The following is a 15,140-nucleotide window of genomic DNA, read 5'->3' as shown; positions in this document are numbered from 1 at the left end:
TGTTTTCTGTGACTTTGCCAAAGCTTTTGATTGTGTAAATCACGACATTTTGATCAAAAAACTAAATTTCTATGGAATTCGAGGTATTTCTTTGAATTGGTTCCAATCTTACTTGAATAATGGGAAACAACTAGTTAGAGCAAATGATACTGACTCTAGTCTCAAAAACATTGTATGTGGAGTACCACAAGGTTCAGTATTGGATCCTCCACTGTTCCTTATCTTTATAAATGACTTCAATAATCTAAAAATCGATGGGAAAATTTTTCTTTTTGCTGATGATAACAGTATCACTTGGAGCAAATCAACTATTGCATCTCTTCATGCAACTCAACTTCTGATTTTCTTAAGATAAAAACCTGGTCTGACTCTAATTTACACTCTTTAACGTGGATAAGACAGTAGTATTATCCTATAAAAGTGCTCTTCAACCCCGAGTGTTAATATTAGCCAGATCTTTACTGTTGATTCTGTAAAATTTCTTGGTACCTTTTTAGACAGCAACCTCAAATGGTCCCTTCATATCGATTTGTTAAGTAAGAAACTCACCTGAGCCTGCTATGCTATAAGATATGTTTCAAAAGAACTCAATTTAGCATCTAAACTAACATATTTTTCCTTGTTCGAGTCTCATCTTCGATATGGTCTTCCTTTTTGGGGTTCTAGTACAGCTGCCCAATTAGATGTTATTTTAAATTACAAAAAGAGCAATAAGGTATTTGTTTGGCCTCAGAAGAACAACACATTGCAGAAGTGACTTCAAATATCACGGAATTTTAACCCATCCATCTTTATATATTTTAGAAACTGTTTGCTTAATTCGTAAACACATGCATGTCTTTCCAGCAAGGCCTCATCATGACTACTCCACCAGAAATTCAACTTTTGATGTCTATATACCGATCCCGTCCTCTGAGTTAGTGAAGAAATCTATATTATATTCCACAAAAAAACTATACAACCATCTCCCTTTACAACTCAAATCTGTAGCATCTTTCCTTAAGTTCCTTAAAATGACAAAAGCTCATCTATCTAAAAGACCATATTATTCAGTAGAAGTGTTTCTTAATGACTAACTACTAATAGTCCAGAAAGCCACTGCGCATTCGCTAGGAAAAATATTCTAATTAGGATATTTTGCACAATCTTACTCAAAAAGGACTCCTTTTAACAAATTTGCATGTTGCCAGGACCAAAAGGTGGTCAAAAATTTTTTAAACGTTTTTTTTTGTTTTTTTCCTAAAATTAATTTTTTTGCATGGAAAAAAGTTTTTTTAGGTATTTTGGATCATTGCAAACAGAAAAGGTCTTTAGTGACTTTTCCCTAAACATGATAGTTTTTGACATATAAGCGATTAAAAATTGAAAAATTGCGAAATCGGCCATTTTTAACCCTCAAAAACTATATGAAAAACTAAAAATTTGAATATTGCCAAGGTAGGTAGATATTCTTTAAACATCGATTGATGAAATCCCGAAGAGTTTTTTGCAATACAATATTCAAAACTCTTTTGTTTTTTAATTGCTAATCAAGCGTGCGCGACACTATTTTCCACCGACAGTATGGTGCAAATGAAAGGAATAAATTCGTTATTTCGTAAACCGGCGACTTTAAGGAAAAATCCCGAAACAGGTCGATTTTATTTTTAAGTTATGATATTGTGGCATATATGGTATACTAGTGACGTCATCCATCTGGACGTGATGACGTAATCGATGAATTTTTTAATGAGAATAGGGGTCGTGTGCTAGCTCATTTGAAAGGTTCTTCAATTCTCTATTCAGTAATATAAAAATTTACATAATTATTTATACAGGATGTCCAAACAATTTTTATTAAATTAAATTATTTGACAAAAAAGAGGTAGAAAGACACCCTGTATAAATAATTATGTAACTGTTTACCTTACTGAATAGAGAATTAAAGAACCTCTCAAATGAGCTACCACACGACCCCTATTCTTATTTAAAAAAATCATCGATTACGTCATCACGCCCAGACGGATGACGTCACTAGTATACCATGTATGCCACAATATCATAAGTTAAAAATAAAAATCGACCTGTTTCGGCATTTTTCCTTAAAGTCGCCGGTTTACGAAATAACGATGAATAATTTATTCATTTCATTTGCACCATACTGTTGGTGGAAAATAGTGTCGCGCACGCTTGATTAGAAATTAAAAAACAAAGGAGTTTTGAATATTTTATTGCAAAAAACTCTTCGGGATTTCATCAATCGATGTTTAAAGAATATCTACCTACCTTGGCAACATTCAAATTTTCAGTTTTTCACATAGTTTTTGAGGGTTAAAAATGGCCGATTTCGCAATTTTTCAATTTTTAATCGCTTATATGTCAAAAACTATCATTTTTAGGGAAAAGTCACTAAAGACCTTTTCTGTTTGGAATGATCCAAAAAACCTAAAAAAACTTTTTTCCATGCAAAAAAAATAATTTTAGAAAAAAAACAAAAAAAAAAACGTTTAAAAAATTTTTGACCACCTTTTGGCCCTGGCAACATGCAAATTTGTTAAAAGGAGTCCTTTTTGAGTAAGATTGTGCAAAAAATCCGAATTAGAATATTTTTCCTAGCGGATGCGCAGTGGCTTTCTGGACTATAAGAAATTATAGAAATGTACAAGTATCCAAACTTATCTATATTTGGGTGTAACATGCAGCAGCTTAAATCTTATTAGTTCCTGTCTGTATTTTACTTTGTTGTAAGTTCACTTTGCAATTTCTATCAATTTTTGTAATATATCGGTTTTGTTTACTTTCTTTACTTTATTAACTTGTATTTTATTATATTGACGATTTATCAAATTTCAGAAAATTGTATTTGTTATTGTTATTATTTATTTATTTTTTCTGACTTTATGTTATTAAGCTTTGTCCATAAAATTTGTATAATTTTCAGTGACCAAGCATATTTCTATTTTATTCTAACTCGACGGGTCTCGGCATTTTTATGATTTTAAAAGAAAGACGAGAATAATTTTATTATATAAGTTTAGGTTTCCCCCTTAATATTTATATACATTATTTAATTGTAAGACATTTTTTAGTAAATGCATCGTTTCTTGCTCGATTATCAGACCTGTTGTGGTTCTTCCTGCAGCAACAAAGAGGTGACACAGGTGAACCAGCATCAATCAATTAAATACCGTTGCAGATCGCGTCGTATTCAGCTCCACTTCGCGGCTCACACAATCACAATCACAAACGGTTTCTTGTTCAGTTTCAGACGTCGCGTCCGCAGCGAACGGTCGCGCATCAAAGAAACCGTAATTGCAGGAAATTTCATCATCGAGCCGCGTATTACAGGCCGCTTTTACTTTTTCGCGTGACACCGGCTACATTTTGTTGTTTAGTGTGACGCACGGGAGGGTTTTCTTAGTAGCACAGGAAAGGTAAGTCGGAAATATGATGTTGATGTTATTAATTATTACTATCCTAAGAACACCTGTTTGCAGTTTGTTGGTACTATTTTTAATTGTATACAATTATTAACTTATGAATATGTAAGGAAAAACTTGTTTAGGGTTAGTTAAAACAATTTTGATAATCTTGTTTTTAATTTTGAAGAATAAGTTTCTTTAAATTGGAAAAAAATATTCTGTTTTCCCGAACAATAACAGAAATAGACCAGGGCGCATCTGTAAAAATATTAGTACATTTGGACGTTGAGAGGTGACTCAAATTTTTTTGCAGAAATTGCTTGAAAATAAATCAAATAATAATATTTGAGTTTTCCTCCCTCTCAAAAAGGTCCGGAACATTGTTTAAATAATCAAAATGGCAAAAAATTAGGGAAAAATTCGATTTTTTTCTAGGTTTTTTAATTATAACTTTAAAAGTATTCATTTCCGAGAAAAGTTGTACTGACATAAAAGTTGCATAATTAAATTTTCTACAATTCTTTAAAAAATAGTCACCCTTGTTGCAAAATAGCAATTATTGTGAAAAAAACATACAAAAACAAGTATTCGTATTTTACGTTTTTCAACCATTTATGCTACACTTAGGACCTTCATATTTAACCCTGAAAAACTCTATGATACAATAAAACAATACTGTAAATTTAATTCAGATCGGTTCAACAGATTTTGCAAAATAAATTTTGCAATCCAGCTTTCGTAAAAAAAATTCATTTTTTCAAAATGTTACAGGACTGAAAATAAAGCAAGTTGAAAATGTTTTTGCATATAGAAGTGTACTGTACCTTTCATTCGCAATTTTACAAAATTAAAATCGATTAACACCACGGCGTCAGGAATTTTTTTAAATAAACATTAATTATTGGTGCTACGCGCAGGACAGCGGATAGTTTGCTCTGATTGGACATTCCAATGACCGTTGATAATTATTGATACATTTTAATTTTTATTACATTTCGATATAAATAAATAAATTTGTTTATTGCAAAATAAAAACACATACTCTATCCTTTGATATAACAATTTTATTAGCAAAAACTTTCTTTGTTCATATATTTTAACTTAAATAATAAAAGTTTATTATTTTTAAACATATGCCATTGTTTAAACAATATTTCACAAACAATAATAAAATTAGTTTGATTTTTGTGGAATTAAAATATTAAAATACAACAAAATATAGAGTAAGAAAATAATATATTAGATAAAGATTGGAAGACATTTTGGTGGAAATCAACTTGTGTGAATCGAACACCGCTGTCCTGCGCGTAGCACCAAAAATTATTGTTTACTTCAAAAATTTTCTGACGCCGTGGTAATTAATAGATTTTAATTTTGAAAATTGCAAATGAAAGGTACAGTACACTTCTATAAGCAAAAAAAAATTTAACTTGCTATCTGCTTTATTTTCAGTCCTGTAACATTTTGAAAAAATTAATTTTTTTTGCGAAAGCTGGATTGCAAAATTTATTTTGCAAAATCTGTTAAACAGATCTTAAAGAAATTTACAGTATTGTTTTACTATATCATAAAGTTTTTCTGGGTGAAATATGAAGGTCGTAAGTGTATCATAAATGGTTGAAAAACGTAAAATGCGAATACTTGTTTTTGTATGGTTTTTTCGCAATTATTGCTATTTTGCAACTAGGGTGACTATTTTTTAAATCTTTAACCAATTTTATATTGTAGGAAATTTAAATACGCAACTTTTAGATCAGTACACTTTTCTCGGAAATGAACACTTTTAAAGTTATAATCAAAAAACGAAGAAAAAAATCGAATTTTTCCTCCAATTTTTGACATTTTGATTATTTAAACAATGTTCCGGACCTTTTTAAGAGGGAGGATACCTCAAATATTATTATTTGATTTATTTTCAAGCAATTTCTGCAAAAAAATTTGAGTCACCTCTCAACGTCCATCTCAAAACAGATCCGCCCTGGAGTAAAAAGGAAATTGAAAGGATATTTTTGTCTGTAGTACCTATATTTTTGTCTGTAGTATATATTTTTGTCTTTTAAAAAACCAGAGATGAACTCTGAATAAAAATTTGGCTCTAGCCATTCATCATCTTTTTCTTTTATTTATTTTCAAAATTCTAAATATACAAAACAAAATAGTAACAAAAATATAGGTCATCATTTAAAACACATATTCTGGGACCAAAAATAGTACGATTGAACCTAACTTACCTTAGTACAAACGTGCACATAAAAACAATTATAGCCTCTTGAAGTTACAAAATGAAAATGGGTTTTTTCCAATATATTGAAAATTATTATAGATTTTTTATCGAAAAAATGGACACGTGGCACTCTTATAGCAGAAACATCTTAAAAAAATAATTTTATATAATAAAAAACAATCTTAAATAAGTGAAATTTGTGCACCCCACAAAAATTTTATGGGGGTTTCCTTCCCTTAACCCCACCTCCCCCCCCCCCCCCAATATTTGTGTATGTTCGAATTATATTATTGTTGTAGTGCCATTAGTTAAACGAACTGTTTTTAACACTTTTTTTGCTCTTTGTAATTTTTAGATTAAGCAGTTTTTATCCAGACATTTTGAACATTTGTAAAATCCAACACAAGTATTTACCTGGTAAGGTTATATTAGTACGGGATACGAATAAAAGTCGATCTGTACCCATCTGCTTGCCGGATGAAACATTGTTTTTATTTAATTACATACATAGCCTAATATTTCTAGCATGGGTTGCCTATCAAAATCGTGTCATAGCTATCCTTAAGGGGGGGCGTAAGGGTTGAAATCATTATTTCAAGCACATCTTTTTTTGAAAGTATGGTAGAATTTTTTTATTATTTTTAAATTAAATAGGCATATTCAGTACAATTCATAGATTATTCAAGAAAAAATTCAAGGAGAAATAAGCCAACGGTGTTGAAATTTTTAAAGACACTTCAAAAAACAATAAATTTTGCGGTGGACATCAGAACTCATCATTGGATCAGAGTAAACAAAAAATTCAAAAAGATTTGACAACTGTCACTGTGAGATAATTTTATAAAATACCCCTGACACTAACGTCTAAAGTTGGGAAACTAGGTAGTGTAATGTTAATTTATACGTTTATATCGATAATTTCTCACCTCTACTAGTTTCATCTCGCGCTCATCACTCTATAAGTTAAACAAGAATAAAAAACCGCTAAACGCCGTAAAAATAAGTGGCGCATACAATATTCCAGCTACAAAAGAGCTGATATGAATATTATGTGGCGGAAAAATGTACTTTAATTTTGATGGAAAATAAAATTCTAGTTTTATTTTAAAAGATGTTTCCATAATATTTGCTAAAGAAGTTAAACGCGCCACAAAAGAGCTTCAAAATACAAACTCAATCAAATTTACTCTTTTTTGGCGCGTTTTACTTCAAATTTAGCAAATATTATGGAAACATATTTTAAACTAAAACTAGAATTTCCTTTTCCATCAAAACGAAAATACATTTTCGCGCCGCACAATATTCATATCAGCTCTTTTGTAGCTGGAATATTGTATGCGCCACTTATTTTTACGGCGTTTAGCGGTTTTTTATTCTTGTTTAACTTATACAGTGATGAGCGCGAGATGAAACTAGTAGAGGTGGAAATTATCGATATAAACGTATACATTAACATTACATTACGTAGTTTCCCAACTTTAGACGTCTGTGTCAGGAGTATTTTATAAAATTTTCTCACAGTGACAGTTGTCATGCTCCTCCGATACGTCTAAAGGTGGAAAACTATGTAATGTAATGTTAATTTATAAGTAAATACGTTTATATCGACAATTTTTTGACGTTCCAGGCAGTATTATCAACTAAATAATTAAAGACAAGTGGCCTATGTTTCAATATATTTTTACTGACGGCTCCAAAATTCAAAATAGAACCGGAAGTGCAATATATCACTGGAATTCTGAATACAAAGAATCATGCCGATTGCCTAATGAAGCTTCAATATATACTGCCGAATTATCAGCTTTATTACTTGCGCTAAATTATATAGCCTCTGTTGGTATGGACAATTATATCATTTTCACCGATTGTAGAAGTATTGTGGACAAACTCACTTCTATCCAATCGACAAAAAGTCTAAACCACATTGAGATAGAAATTAAGAGTCTATATTATGATATTACTTCCTCGGGCAGTTCAATTATTATTTGTTGGGTTAAAGGACATTCTGGAATATTTGGAAATGAAGAAGTCGACAAATTAGCTAAATCTGCAGCTTTAACCAAACGAAACATAAACAACATACTTCTACCAGTAACCGATATAGATAATATCAGTGAAAACCATTGCAAACAAAATTGGCAACGTGTATATAACCAAAGTACAACGGGAATAAATTTTAGAAATTGCCAACCACTAATTCCCAATGAGAGATGGTTTAAACAAGAATCAAATAGGCTATTTATAAAAACAATAAACCGAATGAGGTCAAATCACGCACTAACCCCAGCATACAAACACAGCATAGGTATCAGTGATAACCCATATTGCGCCTGTGGTGGAATGGGAGATCTACAGCACCTAATATTGGAGTGTGGACAGTACAGACAAAATATTAAAGTGATGTATGAAAAGTTAATTGATCTAAATTGTCCTTTACCTGTCAATTTAAACGAAATTCTTTTTCCAAAAAATAAGCAGACGTTAAAATGTCTTTACGAATATGTAACGTCCTGTAAATTTAAATTTTAAATAGGCTTAGATAATAAAATTAAAAATTGTAAAAATATCACACAAAATTGAAAAATGTATTCATTAATATATTATAACACCCTGTAAATTTAGATAATAAGTAGCCTTAGATATTAACCTAAAATTGTTATTGTAATACCATACAAAAAAAAACAAATAGTCTGGCTAATTGGCTATGTCAAAGCCATTAATAAATAAATAAAATAATCCACAATTTCCACCTCTACTAGTTTCATCCCTTTTGATTTCACAATATATTATGTTTTCCATCTTTTGCGTTATTTTGCCGGTTATTAGCGCGTTCATCACTGTATAGTAGGCAACGAGATATTTATTTGGTAATTAACAAAAATCAGATCAGTCCTGGACATATGCGGTTTCTGCTGAGAAAGAGATTAGACATGTTGTTTGGACACATGTGTTGTTTCTACGCATAGTCATTTAAAAAGAAGAACAATATTAGCGTTTCTTGAATTTTAACTAAACAGTAAATAAATGTGAAATTTAAGTCTGTATACTACTAATATAATTTATTACTTGTGCAATATTTGTGAAACTCCATGTTTCAAATTGTAAATCCGCATCTTTATAATATCTAGTACCTTCAATATCGATTGACCCAATATTCTGTGTGCTGCGCTCGATGCAACAAACACGTTTCTTGAAATTATTGTTTTTATTTATAAACAAGTATGTTTATAAGAGACTAAGTTTTTCAACCTAATAAAAATATTTGTAAATTAAATATTTTTAAAAGATTTTTAATTGAAAAACTTTATTGGCCCATTTCCTGGTGACAACCTCCAAGGCTTCTACAATATGCAAGCCAAATGGATGCTGCAGTGAAGACTAAAGGGAAGGAATTCTACACTATGCAATTCACAACCCCCGTCTGCAGCGTGGTAAAGTTCCAACGGAAAATGGACAACGCAGACAATATGCAGTCTCTGATGAACCTCTAACAAGAGGTGAAATCGTCGATAAGAGTGCTGGCTGCACTCTCTGATCTGAGTAAAAATTAAGACAGTTTTGGTTTCGCACCGCAACTGAATGAATAAAAATGGTATACATTTTTATTTTTATATTAGTATTACTCCTATAGAGTAATTAGGTCCATTTTCCGTTGGAACTTTACCACGCTGCAGACGGGGGTTGTGAATTGCATAGTGTAGAATTCCTTCCCTTTAGTCTTCACTGCAGCATCCATTTGGCTTGCATATTGTAGAAGCCTTGGAGGTTGTCACCAGGAAATGGGCCAATAAAGTTTTTCAATTAAAAATCTTTTAAAAATATTTAATTTACAAATATTTTTATTAGGTTGAAAAACTTAGTCTTTTATTTAGCAGATGCCGCTAGGCACCTACTACTATCTCGTCGGTTGCGGTGGGAGATGGATATGTCGAAGATTTTTACCTGGGCCAGAGAAATGCAGTCTATGCAGTCTCTGATGAACCTCTAACAAGAGGTGAAATCGTCGATAAGAGTACTGGCTGCACTCTCTGATCTGAGTAAAAATTAAGACAGTTTTGGTTTCGCACCGCAACTGAATGAAAAAAAAATGGTGTACATTTTTATTTTTTAAGTATGTTTATTTTTGTAATATAACCCTTTTAGTAATATACATTTTTTGTAGTTTAAAAAAATACTCAATAATAACTTATAAAACTCAAAGAACTTAAGTAATTGTTAACTTTTTCAACTTCAAAAATCATGTAAATTGTGATTCTCTAGGAAACAAACTTATGTATACAGGATGTCCCCGAAAATAGTGCGTTCCTTTAAGGTATGGATATAATACACAATTTAGAACCAAACAGTCCTATAACATTTTTTTCTAAAGTTAACCGTTTCCAAGAAATAAAAATACATTGTTTTCCATATACGTGAATTATTATTTTCATAAATTTGAATGACATGGCAACGTAGCCTAGAAGAACTTGCTGTGACTGTGGAAATTTAATTTAATAACCACTTGTTTACTTAGTTTGAAGTGTGATTTTTGGATCAACGGATCAATTTAGAAAAAAATGTTATAAGACTTTTTTGCTCTACATTCTGACTTCTACCTATACCTTTAAGGAATGCACTATTTTCGGGGACACCCTGTATACAGGGTATGTTTTATCTCAAATAAATTATATACAAATGTTTCAAAATCTGTAAGATCCTGACGTACCAATTTTTATTTATTTTTTTTTAATTTAGCTTATTAGATTTTATATATTTAATTTAAGAAAGAACTAGAGATTTCTGACTTTTCATAAAAACTGCTTTTTATTTATTCAACAACTACTTCATTTTTATCAACAACAACCTACTTAAAAACATTTTAAATAACAACCTAAAGGGTGGTATATATGAACATTACAAAAACATATTCCAATACTCCCACCTTTTTGTTAAGTTCTTCAACTCATAAACAAACCTTTTAAATAAAAAAAAAATAACAAATGTCCACTTTATTGCACTCTGATTGTCTATCTCTTAATTGTCCAGTGTCCAAAACGTAGTCAGTGGTGGAACGACGAGTTTCTATATCACCTGAATAATTTGCGTCACTGTATCCATGCATGTTAACTTCATTGTATTTGTAGTAACAATAACTCATGCCATAATTATAGCGGCTGATTACTCCCACCGCATGTGCAATGTCAGGTCTTGACACTACGACTAAAAACATTAATGAACCTCGTAAGTCAGCACTTACATCTTCTGGTGTACTTACAGGATTTGCATTTTGTTGACCAAATCTATCTATTATCTGTTTTGTATAACTTGCTTGACTTAGAAACATTGTACCAGCCTTTAAGTTTCTTGTAATTTCTAGTCCGACAAAATAGTTCCCAACTGTCACGGTCACTTCAAAACATTCTTTTAACGCGCACGAAACTGTCTCTATTGCTAAATTTTTCTCAGAAAATAACAAACCATCATCAACGTAAATGAATAAGATCACTTTAATATTGTCTGCATGTCCAGTATAAACACACTGAGCAGCTGATGATTTTTGAAAACCGTAGTTAGCCAAGAACGAGTGGAATTTTCGATTCCAACACCGTGGTGATTGTTTTAAACCGTACAACGACTTATCTAACTTGCACACTAGTCCGGGTTCACACTTTAGCTCCTGAGGTGGTGACATAAAAATGTCTTCGTCAAGATGTCCATATAAAAATGCAGTTTGTATATAGAACTGCATGTCTGGCTTCTTAACCATAGTCCATGTTTCATTTTTCACTAGTGCATCAAACTCTTCATTTATGGCAGTTTTACATTTTTCTTTGTCACTACCTGACACTGCTTCTTCATACCTTTGTGGTATATCAATTTCAGTAAAATTTACCTCAAAATCATTTAATCTGGCTGGTAAACGTCTATTTCGTTGTGGTCTCAAGTTGGGTATATTGTCAACATCTTGTAAAACTTCTATTTCATTATTAACATTTATTTGTTCTTCTTGTCTCTCTTCAAGTTCATTTTCTTGTATTTCAAAAATTGTCACATCATCTTCTGTTGCTATCTTGATCACATTGTCCTTTGCACTGTACATTTTCTCATTGAAAAACACATTTCTAGATATCACTATTTTCTGTGTTGTTGGGTTGAATAATCTATAATTTGTAGAGTTTTTGTCATATCCAACAAATATAACCTTCTCACTCTTTGCATCTAGTTTCCTTCTTTTCTGGTCAGGAATATGTACATATGCATCACACCCAAACACCCTCATGTGGTCAAATACAGGTTTCTGCCCTGTCCACTGTTCATAAGCTGTATAACCTGGTGTCTGTTTGCTTGTAATTCTGTTGCAAATGTAGATGGCAGTATTAACTGCCTCTGCCCATAGTCTCTTATCTACTCCAGATTGGTATAACATACATCGAACCATTTCTACAATTAATCTGTTGTCTCGCTCAGATCTGCCATTTTGCTCTGGAGTGTATGGTGCTGTGGTTTCTGACTCTGTACCTTCTTGTTCTAAATACTCTTTGAAAGCATTATTTGTATACTCAGTACCATTATCTGTATGCAGTTTTTCAACAGAATAGCCATACTTTGCCTTAATTTTTCTATTATATACTTTGAAACAATCTAGTACATCTGCTTTATGTCGAATAAAATATGCTACTCTATACCCGGTGTATTCATCTTTGAATGTTACAAGGTAACGTGCTCCTCGTACAGATTCAGTTTGCATAGGTCCACAAATATCACTGAATATTCTTTTTCCAGGAGGTAACTTAGTGTGTGGTCTCTCTTTAAAAGTCTTCTTATGTTGCTTTCCCATCAAACAACCTTCACACACAAAATCTTGTTTCTTTTCTGTAACACCTTTGATTAAGTTCATTTTTACCATTTCTTTTAAATATTTCTTATTAACATGTCCCAGTCTTTCATGCCATATCTTTAAATCATCTACTGAAGTCACACATGCATTATATATTATTGTGCGAAACATCATTTTATATGTGTTGTTTCTATCCTTTATACCAACTGCTGCTAGATTCTCATTTTCATATACTTTGGCTTCATTGTTAATCTTAATTACACTCATACCTTTGTTTGTCAAAACACCTTCTGAAAATAAATTCTTTCTCAACTGTGGGATATATAGCACATCATTTATAGTGGATTTAAACCATTGTCCATTGATTAACTTCTCTATTTTAATAGTTCCCTTACCTTGTACTGGTAGTGTTTGATTATTGCCAAGTGATACCTGTGATGTAAAAGTTCTGTCAATATTAAAAAAATATTCTTCCCTGTAACACATATGTGCTGATGCACCACTGTCCATAATCCAATCATCACTTGTATTCACTTTTTCTAGCTGTTTTTCTTCTATGTTGAATGCACTCTCATTATTAACATTATAATATGCGCTACTCGAAGAACCACCATGCTGATTTTCTGTAGAGTTGCCAGCTTGTGCTCTGTCATTCTTTTTGTAACCTTTTCTGTAGTTACTAAAGCCAGCTCTGCCTCGATTATGACTTCTATAAGACCTGCTACTACTGTTTTCTTGTTCATTCTTTTTCTCTCTGCAAAATTTGACAATGTGCCCTCTCTTTCTACATCCAAAACATATTACACCCCTTTCTTGACCTTTCTGATCATATTTTCCTTTGAATGACATTGTTGCCAGTGCTTGTTCTGTCTCTTCATATGCAGTTAAATTCATTTCTTCATCTAACAGTCTTGCGGTAAGGTTACCTATAGTTTGTTTAGCACTGTCTACGGACAACCATGCCTGTCTAACATTTCTGTACTTTTGGGGCAATGTACTCAGTATTTTTGTCATAATAGCAATATCACTCACATCATCACCTGCTTCTTTAATTTGCTTAGCAAGATTCTGCACTTTTGCTATGTGTTGAGCGATAGTATCTAGGCTACTCATCTTATATTGATGAAACCGTTCATGCAACATCATTTTATTTGATTCTGATTTCTGCTCATAAATAGACTCAAGGGTCTCCATAATCTCCTTAGCAGTATTACAACTTTCAATCAAAGTAATCTGATTTAAACTCACTGCAGATGTTAAAGTGAACATAGCCTGGGCATCCTTTTTAAACCATGCCTGTAATTCGTCTCCTGCTACTTCTGGTTTGATTAACGAGCCATCAATAACTCCATATATACCTTTGGCCCTTAATGCACATTTCAGTTGGAACTTCCACTGTTGAAAGTTAACGCCATCAAATTTATTAACTGTGGATATATCTATTTTGTCACCCATTATTTCAGCTTCAAATTGCACGGCGACACACGCCACTCTAGTTCTTTCTTTTTACTGGGACAAACCCTTATCCTCGGACACACCGGAAAAGTCTTTAAATATACTTTCTTGCTTTTCGGACACACCGATACATTTAAACTGAATATACGCAGTAGTTAAGTATCATCTGGGGCCACATAACCTATTAGATTTTATATATTTAATTTAAGAAAGAACTAGAGATTTTTGACTTTTCATAAAAACTGCTTTTTATTTATTCAACGACTACTTCATTTTTATCAACAACAACCTACTTAAAAACATTTTAAACAACAACCTAAAGGGTGGTTTATATGAACATTACAAAAACATATTCCAATATAGCTTAATGCCTCGACAACTTATGGCCATTGGCAATTGGCATGGTGCAGTAGATTTAGGCAATTAGGTACTTAGTGTAATGTGTAGTGTGTGTTGAGTGTGTTGCTTTTTACTTAGCAAAGTCGCCGTTATTGTCTTTGACAAGAGCCGCTAATTGCATCAGAAGGTCTGCGGTCCCTCCAGTGGGTACCGATCACACAAAAATATAAACTATTTTCTTTTATTAATTTTTAATAAAAAAAAATTGTCCACCCAGGTAATATTCAAATTCACGACCTTTAGGTCCAATGGTAAGCGCTCTTACCACTGAGCCACAGAGGGGGCAATTTTTACTTAAAGTTTTTATTTAAAGACCATTTTTATTTCCTATCCCTATCCCCCACTTTATTTGAACTATATCTCGAAATTGCTTTAAATATATGGGGATACCACTCATCAACACTCATTATGGTATATACGCTTTGAAGAGTTGAGCGTATAACTCTTCGAAGTTGAGCGTGTATTCCATAAACCATATGGCCCGAAAATTAATTGAAGAGTATGATATATTATATAAGGTCTAGAAGTGAATAAAAAGAAAAGAAAACCGAATACTTGTGCAATGGACGAGAACAAGAAGATCTCATATTAGACGACATGACCATGATAAAACACTGCTATGACTACACAGATACAGATATCTAGGCATAGGGTTACCATACGTCCGGACAGTCCGGATTTGGAAGACATTTCCGGATTGGCGTCCGGATATGAGAAATATCCGGATTTTTTCTTTACTAAAAAAATGGAAAACACTTGACCCAACGGTGGGAAATTTCATTATGCGCAGCATCTAGTTAAGTTGGTCGCGCTGCTTGTGAACAGCGCACGAGTACGAGCAGAC

The 15,140-nt window shown here is 32.3% G+C and overlaps 1 protein-coding gene across 1 annotated transcript in view; it reads left to right on the top strand.

Moving 5' to 3' along the window:
- Positions 1–3,178: 3,178 nt before the first annotated feature.
- Positions 3,179–15,140, top strand: part of LOC114339852 (zinc finger C2HC domain-containing protein 1C-like) — a 252,552-nt gene continuing 240,590 nt past the window's right edge. Inside the window, exon 1 of the mRNA XM_050659306.1 lies at positions 3,179–3,413. The gene's annotated coding sequence lies outside the window, so the exon portion shown is untranslated. The remainder of the gene's footprint in view (positions 3,414–15,140) is intronic.

This window comes from Diabrotica virgifera, chromosome 8 (assembly GCF_917563875.1).
Source record: "Diabrotica virgifera virgifera chromosome 8, PGI_DIABVI_V3a".
Classification (NCBI taxonomy): Eukaryota; Metazoa; Arthropoda; class Insecta; order Coleoptera; family Chrysomelidae; genus Diabrotica; species Diabrotica virgifera.
This window is presented reverse-complemented; position numbering and strand designations above follow the sequence as displayed.